A 10,796-nucleotide genomic window follows, 5' to 3' on the forward strand; every position below is an offset into this window, starting at 1 on the left:
TCTTTAAAAAGTTTGCCCATCACTGGTCTAGGAGGTGATGAGGACCTACACCAGGTAGAGGTGTCAGAGGAGAGAAGGGAAAATATTGGAGAGATGTCGCAAAGGTGGAATTTATCTTCTACTCAGATGCCAAAGTGATTTTTCTAAATCACTTTAGACACTAAATTGCTTTAGACAAATCTATGTCACCCCTTTGCTTAATAAACTCTACTAGCTCCCTGTGACTTCCTGGATCAAATATGAAATGCTTTGTTTGGCTTTTGAAAGTTTTAGTTTCCTGGTTTCTTCTAGTCTTTACTCTCTCCTCACCTTTACATACTCTTTGATCCCTTACACTGGCCTTTCTATTCTTCACACATGATACTCCATCTCCCAGTTGTGGGCTTTTGCTCTGGTTCTCCCCAAACGCCCAGAATTCTCTTCCCTTTTTTTAGCTAGCTTCCTTGGCTGCCTTCAAGACTCAGCTAAATTCCCACTTTCTACAGCAACCTTTTTTGAGTCCTTCTCTCCCAATTTAGTGACCTTTTTCTAAAAAGATATTCTATACAGATGGGTAGCAGAAAGACTCGTTCCCACTTCTTCCCCTTTAATTCTCTCCCCTTGCTCTCCTCTGGCTCTAGGAAGTCCCAGAATCCATCCAGAACTGCCCAAGAAGGAAAGGGCCACCAGGTCCATAAAATGCCTTCCTCTCTTCGTTTTCCCACCCATCCAATTACTTGACTACTCATAGGATTTAGATGCTATTGGAGTCATCATCTACTCCTTCTGATGAGATGAAGGGACCACCAGAACTTACCATCTGCCCTGCCACTGTCTCTTAATGATATTCCAGGCTTTATCATCTGACCTGCCTCTATGTTCTACAGTACCATGGCACTATCTTCTTACTAACTCATGTCTTCCATACACCAAAGGGGCTCTCTTCCAATGTGTATGACTTTCCATTATCCTTGCAGTTCAACTTTCTTTTCTGTATTATCACCCCTCAATTTGAGCTCCCTGAAAAATGGACGATCCTACTTTTCTGTTTGTATCCCCAACACTTGGCTCATAGTAGTCTATAGGTTTTTTTATTCCTTCATTTTCACTGTACATAATTATCTACATGTTGTCTTTTCCACTAGAATGTAAGCCCCTTGAGAGCAGGGACCATTATTTTAACCTTTCTTCATATTCCCAGAACATTAACAGAGTACCTACCACACATTAAGTACTTAATAAATGCTTCTGTTTCCTCATCTGTAAAATGAGCTGAAGAAGGAAATGGCAAGCATTCCAGTATCTTTGCCAAGAATCCCACCCTACACAGGGTCACCAAGAGTTGGACAAGACTGAAAAATAACTGAAGGACAACAAATGCTCTGCTTGATATAACCGACTGACTTTTCCACTCTGGCATCTCTCCCCTGCAAAACAGAGTTGGCAGTGGCTAAAGCTCTGTCTCTTCTCAGTTCTCAACTGTTGAGTTGTGTTTCCCAATTGCCCTTTGGGTATAGAGATAAGCAGAAGACAACAGCTAAGAGATTCTTCTCAGGCACAAAGCCTGGTGGGCTTAATCCCAAAGACAGCAAGACAACACGAATGCTCTCTTTTAGATGACAGCAGAAAGCCATGAGAACCATTTGTGTAAAAAAAGAAAAAAATACATCAATACTTTTCATAATAGCAAAAGAATGGAACCAAAACAGGTCTACATATCAGCTGAGGCATGGCTGAAAACATTTTGAAATAAGAAGGTAATGGTGGGCAGCTAGGTAGCATGATAGATAGAGTGCCAGGCCTGGAATTGGAAGGCACTGGGTTCAAATCTGACCTCAGACACTTTCTAGTTGTGAGACTCTGGGCAAGTCGCTTAACTCCCATTGCATAGCCCTTACCACTCTTCTACTTAATTAATACTGAGTATTGATTCTAAGGAAGAAGGTAAGAAGGTAATGGATTATTGTTGGATCTGAAGAGATGATGACTAAAGAATTCAGAGAAAGTTGGGAAAACTTTTATGAACTGATGCAAAAGGAAGCAAGCCCAATGAGAACAATTTATACAATGTACAAAATAATGTCAAAGGAAACAACACCTAAAGACATCAGAGCTAAAGTCAATACAATGATGAGTTCTGACTATAAAAAGGAGAAATAGACTTCCCTCTGCACAGAAGTGGTGGACCACAAGCATAGACTGAGGCACATAGGTATGACAAGTGTGCTGGTTTGTTTTGCTTAAATACAAATTTTTGTTAGATGGTAGGTGGGTGGATTGGAGTTACTGGTAAGTAAGGATACAAAAAAATCAACAATAAAATGCTTTTTTTAAAGATCATAGGAAGGAAGTTGTTGAATACATGAAAAACTCACAGAAGGTACAGGGGATGGGAATGGAGTGTTCCAAAAGCTGTATTCTGGGTAGATACCCGAGTCTCAAGCCCTGACAGAATTGCAAAGGAGCCTGCCATTTGGGAAGTAAACAAACAATCGTTAGCATTGTTTGGAGTTAAACTGCTAACATAGGGAACTTCCAGATGAAAAAACTTCTACAAAAGCAGGCAGTTTCGATAGTCTTAAATTCCCCAGACGATTGAGAAGTAAAGTCAGTTGGTCAGTTTATCAGTAAGCATTTAATAAGCACCTACTATGTGTCCTTGGGGAGCACATATATAATGAGGGAGACCACAAGCAAACACATATGTACAAGCAAACTATCTAGAGGATAAACCAGAAGTGTTTAACAGAGGGCAGGCACCCAGTCACGCCGTCAGTCAGTAGTGCCAAAGGCACGAGGTGAATAAGTCTTGACTTCAAGGTTGGCTCTCATTCATTATTCCACATTATGCCTCTCATACACATGTGTGTGTGAATACATACATGTACATGTGCATTCATCTAGGTATTTGGGTATGTGTATGTGTGTGTGCATAGTATGACATGCATCCACATCCTGGAGGGCAGGGCTCGCCTCTCCTCTCAAATCACGCTGTATTGTTAAGGGTCTCCTTCATCTACTCCTCGGAGATAAGGACAGATTCCCCCTTCCCACGGATACATCAGGGTCCAACAAGTGCAACCAGCAGCAGCCCGAAGGTGAGCTGTTCATCTCCTCCCAGCTCCCTCTGTTCTCCAGCCTCTTCCATCCTGTAATCACAAGTCATCAGACAGCATTCATGTGCAAAGCTGAATTCGGGGATGACTCATCTCCGGGGAGGTGTGGTTGCAGCTTTGGGGGAGGGGGTCTGTGGGTGACTCCAGACTCGTGCCTGGGAACTAGAAGACCTGTTGCAGAAAGCAACCCAGCCTTAGGAATCCTCCCAGCTCCCTCCGGGGCCCTAATAAACACATTTTCCCCCTGGCTCAGCCCCAGAAAGAGAGGTTGTTCCCATAGAGAGGAATGATGAGGGAGTCGGGGGACTTGTCTTTATTTGTTAGCTCTCCCCACAGAACCCAGAACTCACTAATATCCAATTCACATGCAATCTCCCCAGGATGCCATTGGTCCTCTTCCAAAAGGAAGAACTAACAGCAATAACAACAAATAAGGACAGAGTCTAGTAGCCAGGAGATTCTTAGTCCAAGACAGCAACTGAATGACTACAGGAAGGTTTCCTGAAGGTTAAAAATACACTGGCTGCCATTTATAGACCTCACTCAAGTCCTTCATCTCCTCCCCTGCTTTCTGGACAGCCCAAGTCCCCTTTGCCTGTTTTCTTTCTTTCTTTTTCTTTCTTCTTTCTATTTTCTTTCTTCCTTTCTTCCTTTTTTCTTTCTTTCTTTTTCTTTCTTCCTTCCTTCCTTTATCTCTTTCCCTCTTTGTCTCTTTCCTTCTTTCTTCCTACATTTTTTCTTCCCTTCCCTTCTCTCTTGGAATCATACTAAGTATTGATTCCAAGGCAGAAGAATGGTAAGAGTTAGGCAATGGGAAATAAATGACTTGCCCAGGGTCACACATCTAGGAAGTATCTGAAGTCAGATTTGTATCCAGGACTTGACATCTCCAGGCCTGGTGCTCTATTTATTTACTCACCTAACTGCCCCTTTGCCTGTTTCCTTTCTTTCTTTCTTTCTTTCTTTCTTTCTTCCTTCCTTCCTTCCTTTTTTCCTTTCTTTCTCTCTCTCTTTATTTTTCTTTCTCTTTCTTTATTTTTTTCCTTCCTTCCTTTCTCTTTCTTCCTTTCTTTCTCTTTCTTTTCTTTCTTTCATTCTTTCTCTCTTTCCCTCTTTCTTTCTTCCTATATTTCTTTCTTCCCTTCCCTTCTCTCTTAGAATCATACTAAGTATTGGTTCCAAGGCAAAAGAATGGTAAGGGTTAGGCAATGGGGAATAATAAGTGACTTGCTCAGGGTCACAAGGCTGAGAAGTATCTGAAGTCAGATTTATATCCAGGACCTGCCATCTCCAGGCCTAGTACTCTATTTATTTACTCACCTAGCTGCCCCTTTGCAGATTTTTCAAATTCTGCCTGTGTTCCTTTATTTACTTTCCCTTTCTGGGTCTTGGAGCTTTAGCCTTCCACTAGGATAAAGCCGGATCCAGTGCTTCCCACTAAAGCTTATCATTCTTCTGCCTTGGAACCAATACACAGTATTGATTCTAAGACAGAAAGTAAGAGCTAAAAAAATCATATTTCTTGCTTTCTCAAGGGGTTGGGGAGGGAGAGGGAGATCATTTTTAAGTAAGCATTATTAATTTTCAAATACCACTGAAAAAATTTAACAAAATAAATTTTATATATATATGCGTATATATATATATGTATATATATATATATTTAAAAATCAAGAAAATGAAGGTTTAGTTGGGACTTAAAGGAAGCCAAGGGGGTCAATAGGGAGTGGAGGAGGGAGAGTATTCCAGGCATGGGGGACAGCCAGAGAGAATTCTTGGAACTAAGAGATGGAATGTCTGATTTGTGCAAAAGCCAGAAGGCCAGTGTCCCTGGATGGAAGACTGCTCAGAGGGGAGCAAGGTGTGAGAGGAGTGGAAAGGTAAGAGGGGGCTGGCTTATGGAGGACTCTGAGTGCCAAGTAGAGCATTTGGTATTCAGACTAGTGACCTCCATGGGGAAAGTTTGCTGGGCCAAAGACAGGCGCAAGAGAGTCTTCTCTGGATGGAGGCTTCAGGTTCCAGGTAGCTTCTTGGGGTTAGGAGGGAANATATATATATGTACATATATATATATATATTTAAAAATCAAGAAAATGAAGGTTTAGTTGGGACTTAAAGGAAGCCAAGGGGGTCAATAGGGAGTGGAGGAGGGAGAGTATTCCAGGCATGGGGGACAGCCAGAGAGAATTCTTGGAACTAAGAGATGGAATGTCTGATTTGTGCAAAAGCCAGAAGGCCAGTGTCCCTGGATGGAAGACTGCTCAGAGGGGAGCAAGGTGTGAGAGGAGTGGAAAGGTAAGAGGGGGCTGGCTTATGGAGGACTCTGAGTGCCAAGTAGAGCATTTGGTATTCAGACTAGTGACCTCCATGGGGAAAGTTTGCTGGGCCAAAGACAGGCGCAAGAGAGTCTTCTCTGGATGGAGGCTTCAGGTTCCAGGTAGCTTCTTGGGGTTAAGAGGGAAGGTGGGCATTGAGAAGAGTGGAACCATAGAAGGATGGTCAAAGCTGATGAACCGAGAGGTTGGTAACCTCCTCCCCTCTCCTTGAGGTCCAAGATCATAGTCTGAAGCCATTTCTTCATGACACTGGATACCCTTCTCCATCATGGAGGGCAAATGGAGGTCTCTGATGGCCAAAGACTTTCCCCTTACTCTCCTCTGCCCCTTTGGCAAGGAATGAAATGGAGACTCCTTTCTGGCATCTACACTTAAAGTGGTTGAAGTTACTCTTGGGTTTGGGCCATTTCTGGGAATCAAAGCAAATGTGGCTTCACAGATCCAACTATGAGGATGAGCGAAAGCCTGAGGACCAGAGAAAACTGGGTGAGGGGAACAGGAGAGGAGCCAAAAGGGGAAGAAGAAGGAAAAACTATACATTCCCACATCCTGTTCTAGAATGATCTCCTTGTAAGTTCATCATAGATTTTAGAACTAAAAGAGCCATAGTCCAGTGGCTTCAAAGTGAAACAGAAACAATCCCTTAAAAACCCACAAATTAACATCACATTGAATTATAATTTTATTTATTTTGTTAAATATTTCCCAGTTACATTTAAATCTGGTTGCCCTTGGAAGTGATGTAGGCAGCCTGTGACTTGCCCCCAAGTCCAATACTCTTTTCCTTGTGCCACTTTGTGACTAGAAGTCACCTATGGTCACCCACACAGCAAAGGTTGCTTGACCTTGATGAATGGGATCCACATCAATTCTTACTCTGCTGAGAAGATGCCTACTCAGAGACTACATTCCAGGGGCATCTAGGTGGCTCAGTGGATAGAGTGCCAGGTCTAGAGTTGGGAGGTCCTGGGTTCAAATCTGACCTCAGAGACTTCCAAGCTATGTGTCCCTGGACAAGTCACTTAACCTCCATTACCTAGCCCTTACTACTCTTCTGCCTTGGAATTGATTCTTAGTATTGATTTTAAGACAGAAGGTAAAGGTTTAAAAAAAAAAAAGAGAAAACCTTCCCTCCCCTTATTTCTGCTCTTGTCTTTGTGAGACAGACTCATAGCACACCCCAACAGCCCCCCTCTATTGCCAGCTGCCTTAGGCACCTCCACAATTCCAACCCCCTTGCTCTTTCTCCAAGAGCTCTTGGTCAAAGCCCAGAACCCCCTTGTTCCCCTCACTTTTGAGCCCCAAAGAAAATAATAATCATAGCTGGCATTTCTAGAGTTCTCTAAGGTTTACAGACATCTCAAAATCTCCATTGCTTAAGGCTGAGGAAACCAGCTCTGAATCTAGATCTTGGCACTGTGGCATAACAGAAAGGAAACACCATTTGGAGTCTGGGGACTTGGGTTCAAATCCCAGTCTGCCATTTACTGTACAGCCTCTTCACTTCCTTTCTCCAGGACTTAGTTTATTCTTCCATAAAATGGGGATAATGGAAGACTAGCTGGTCTCTCAAGTCCCTTCTTATTCAAAATCCTATGAGTTCAGAATGAGGCCAGTCTGTGGGAGGGCTGCTGACTAACTGAGGTCTCTACAGCCTGCCATGCACGTGGATGCCAGTTCTCTTATGTCTGTGAGGAAAACGAGGATTTATTTGCCTTTTCTTCTGGAACATTCATGTCCTGTTTACTTCCTTTCTTCTTCCAACTCTCCCACCTCTGCCAAAGGCACCGTCAGCTTCTTGGTAAACATGTTGTAGATGGAAGGGCTGAGTGTCTTTGCCACCTGCTGCAAAGCTGTAGCCCCCACTGAGAATGGTTTTCAGGAATTACATTACAGCTGTTGCAACAGGACCAACCAGCTCCTACTAGGTTCCCCCTTGTAAGAGGCATAACGAGGTTGAGGCAATTGGGGCTTTCCCCCAGGTGCTAAAATCTTAAGGGTGCTGACAGTGTTTGTCCAAGTAGAAATAAGCCAGAATAGTCAAAACAGGAAGCAACCAGATGGCGCATTTCCTCCTCATAATGATCAAATCCCAGTGAGAGTGCCTCCCTCATTCCTGACCTACTCAGCTTTCCTCCCCATCCCATTTCCCCATCAGCAGGTTCACTGACTCTTCTCCCTCTCTGCCACAGGGAGGCATCTTAAGGTCTCTTTTGTACTGCTTGCTCTGGGGCATGTATGTCAGTGCTCACCCAGGAAGCCAGAATGGCTAGTTATATCTCTGGTATCTGGGAGTTTTGCCCATCACCACAAGCTCCCATTCAGATAAAGAAACTGAGGACTGGTGGGCCTCCCTGCCTCAAGGCTCTCCCCACTCCAATCCATCCTCCATCCTGCAGCCAAAGTGACTTTCCTAAAGCTCAGCTCTGACCTCGTCATTCCCCTATTCGGTCAACTCCAGTGGCTCTCTATTGCCTCCAGGAGGGAATACAAAATGCTCTACTTGGCATTCAAAGCCCTCCATAAGCCAGCCCCCTCTTACCTTTCCACTCCTCTCACACCTTGCTCCCCTCTGAGCAGTCTTCCATCCAGGGACACTGGACTGATGCACAAATCAGACATTCCATCTCTCAGTTCCAAGAATTCTCTCTGGCTGTCCCCATGCCTGGAATACTCTCTCCCTCCTCCACTCCCTAATGACCTCCTTGGCTTCCTTTGAGTCTCAACTAAACCTTCATTTTCTTGATTTTTAAATATATATATAATATGTACATTATTATGTATAATGTATACATATAATTATATATATACATATTATATTATACTGTGTATTGGTTCCAAGGCAGAAGAGTGGTAAGGGCTAGGCAATGGGGGTTAAGTGACTTGTCCAGGGTCACATAGCTAGGAAGTATCTGAGATCAGATTTGAACCTAGGACCTCCCATCTCTATGCCTGACTCTCAATTCACTGAGCTATCCAGCTGCCTCCATGCAACATGATATTATAAGATCCCATTTTCTACAGCAAGCCTTTCCCAATTCCTCTTCATTCTCGTGCCTTCCCTCTCTTAATTGTCTCCCACTTATCATATATATATATATATATACATATATATATATATATATTTGCTTGCTCTCTCCCCCTTTAGACTGTAAGTTCCTTGAGGGCAGGGTCTGTCTTTTGCCTCTTCTTATATAGCCAGGGTTTAGCACATACATAGTAGGTGCTTAATAAAAGTTGATTGGTTGACTGATTGGCTCTGTGAGAGTGGCACAGAAAAACACAGTGAAATTGCTCAAGAACTTAAAATAAACATGAGGAAATTTAGACATGTTCCCTGAAGCACAGGACCAAGTACAGGTTGGTTTCCCTCTGGATGCTGTACACAGACAGGGTATAACCATCTTCTAGCTGCTTCTCAGCAAAGATAGATCCGTCTCTCCCGGTCTAGAGGAATGCCTTCTTGGTCTTGAATTCTGGCCTTGGCGTTCTCAATGACGTGGGCTCTACTTTAAGGATGATGGGCTGATCAGTTAAAGCCCTCCCAAAGATCTGAATGCCAGCCCTGAGACAAAGGACTAAGTGAAGAGTTGATCCTTTCTGGCTCAACATTGTGCATTCAAGTTCCACTAAGAGCCACTCAGTCTCAAGCCAGTCTTCTGGTCCATGAGATTAGCTCCAAAGGATAAGACAAGCCATAGTTCATGGGGGAGAGCAGGAATTGAAGAGCCAGGATTTGAATTAGTTTAGCAGTTGGATAGATAGATTACGAGAAGTCCACATGATAACTCTGAGAGATGGAGTGGAAGGGTTGACACAGGCACAACTCTAGAAGCCAGGGAAGGTCCATGGAAGCTGTTGGATCAACAGGATCTCAAGAGCTTCTGCTAGCCTTTAAACCAGGCTAGGTGGGGCCCATCTAAGCAATCCTCCTCCATTTATCCAATCTAGATTCTCTTCTCACTGGTTCCTCTAGCAGGGAATGGGACTCATAGCTACCCACACCCCATTCCCTTTACTAAAGTCCAAGTTCTAAGGTTCTCCAGGGCTTCCTGTGTTCTCCTACTACATTGAAGAAAGAACTTGGTCTTCCTTACTCAAAGCTCTTCCCCTCAGCCATCCCACCCTCCTCAGCCCTACAGGTCCCCCACTCTTAAGGGACCAAGATCCTTAATTATAGTATCTACAAGAAAGATGAAAGCCAGTTGCTTATAAAACCTTAAGTGTACCCTGGGGAGAGTATGTGTGTATACAGGCAGTAAAGGAAAATGGATGGAATGATGGAACTATTGTTTCTTTTTATTTAAAGCAGGAATTCTTAACCTGGGACCCTTGGATGTTTTTTATTACATTTTGATCATTGTATTTTGAGATAATTTCCTTTATAATCCTATGTATTTCATTTTATGCATTGAAAAATATCCTGAGAAGGGGACTCTAGGCTTCCCAGATCGCCCAAAGGCGCCAATACACACAAAAAGGTCAAGAATGCCTTGTTCTAATGGGATCCAGAAATCTGGAGAGGCCTGGCATCATAGAAGGAGTAGGTTCCTGAGGAGTCCCTCCTCCTTGCCTACTTCTAGTTCCTTCTATGAGAAGGCAGGGCAGAGAAAGAAGATTGAGCTGGCACTGAGGTGACTTCTTTCCATCCCTGCCAACACCACTTTGTCTCTCCAGGCCCAGTCATTTGTTTTTTTTTTAAACTTTCCTTCCATCTTAGAACCAATGTATTGGTTCTAAGGCAGAAGAGGAGTAAGGGCTAGGCAATGGGGCTTAATGACTTACCCACAGTCATATAGCTAGGAAGTATCCGGAGTTAGATTTGAATGCAGGACCTCTCATCTCTAGGTCTGGCTCTCAATAACTGAGCCACTCAGCTGCCCCCCACCCCCACCCCATCCCCAGTCATTGCTTTTAGAGCTCTTAGAACACCACCAACTCATGACTGTGTGTTGTAGATAAAAGAATGCTGACTCTGGAGCCAGAAGACTGGAGTTCAAATCCCTTCACCATCTTATACCAAGTACTGACTGGTGCCTAAAACCAATTACCACAGTTTACATAATTATAGCTTCTAATTGTGCAGATTCTGTCACAAGTAACCTCTCTGAAGGGATTCATTATTTCTACTAATTCACTTCGCAGGCAGTTAGGCAGTAAAGTGGATAGAGATTTGGACCTAGATCAGATCAAGAAGATCTGAAATCAAATGCTTCCTCACACACTTATTAGCTGTGTGGCCCTGGGAAAGTCACTTTCTGCCTCAGTTTTCTAAAGTATAAAATGGGGATAATAACAGCACCTACCTCAAAGGGTTGTTGTGAAGGTCAAATGAGATATTTGTGAAGTACCAAGCCTAGTGCCT

This window comes from Gracilinanus agilis, chromosome 2 (assembly GCF_016433145.1).
Source record: "Gracilinanus agilis isolate LMUSP501 chromosome 2, AgileGrace, whole genome shotgun sequence".
NCBI lineage: Eukaryota > Metazoa > Chordata > Mammalia > Didelphimorphia > Didelphidae > Gracilinanus > Gracilinanus agilis.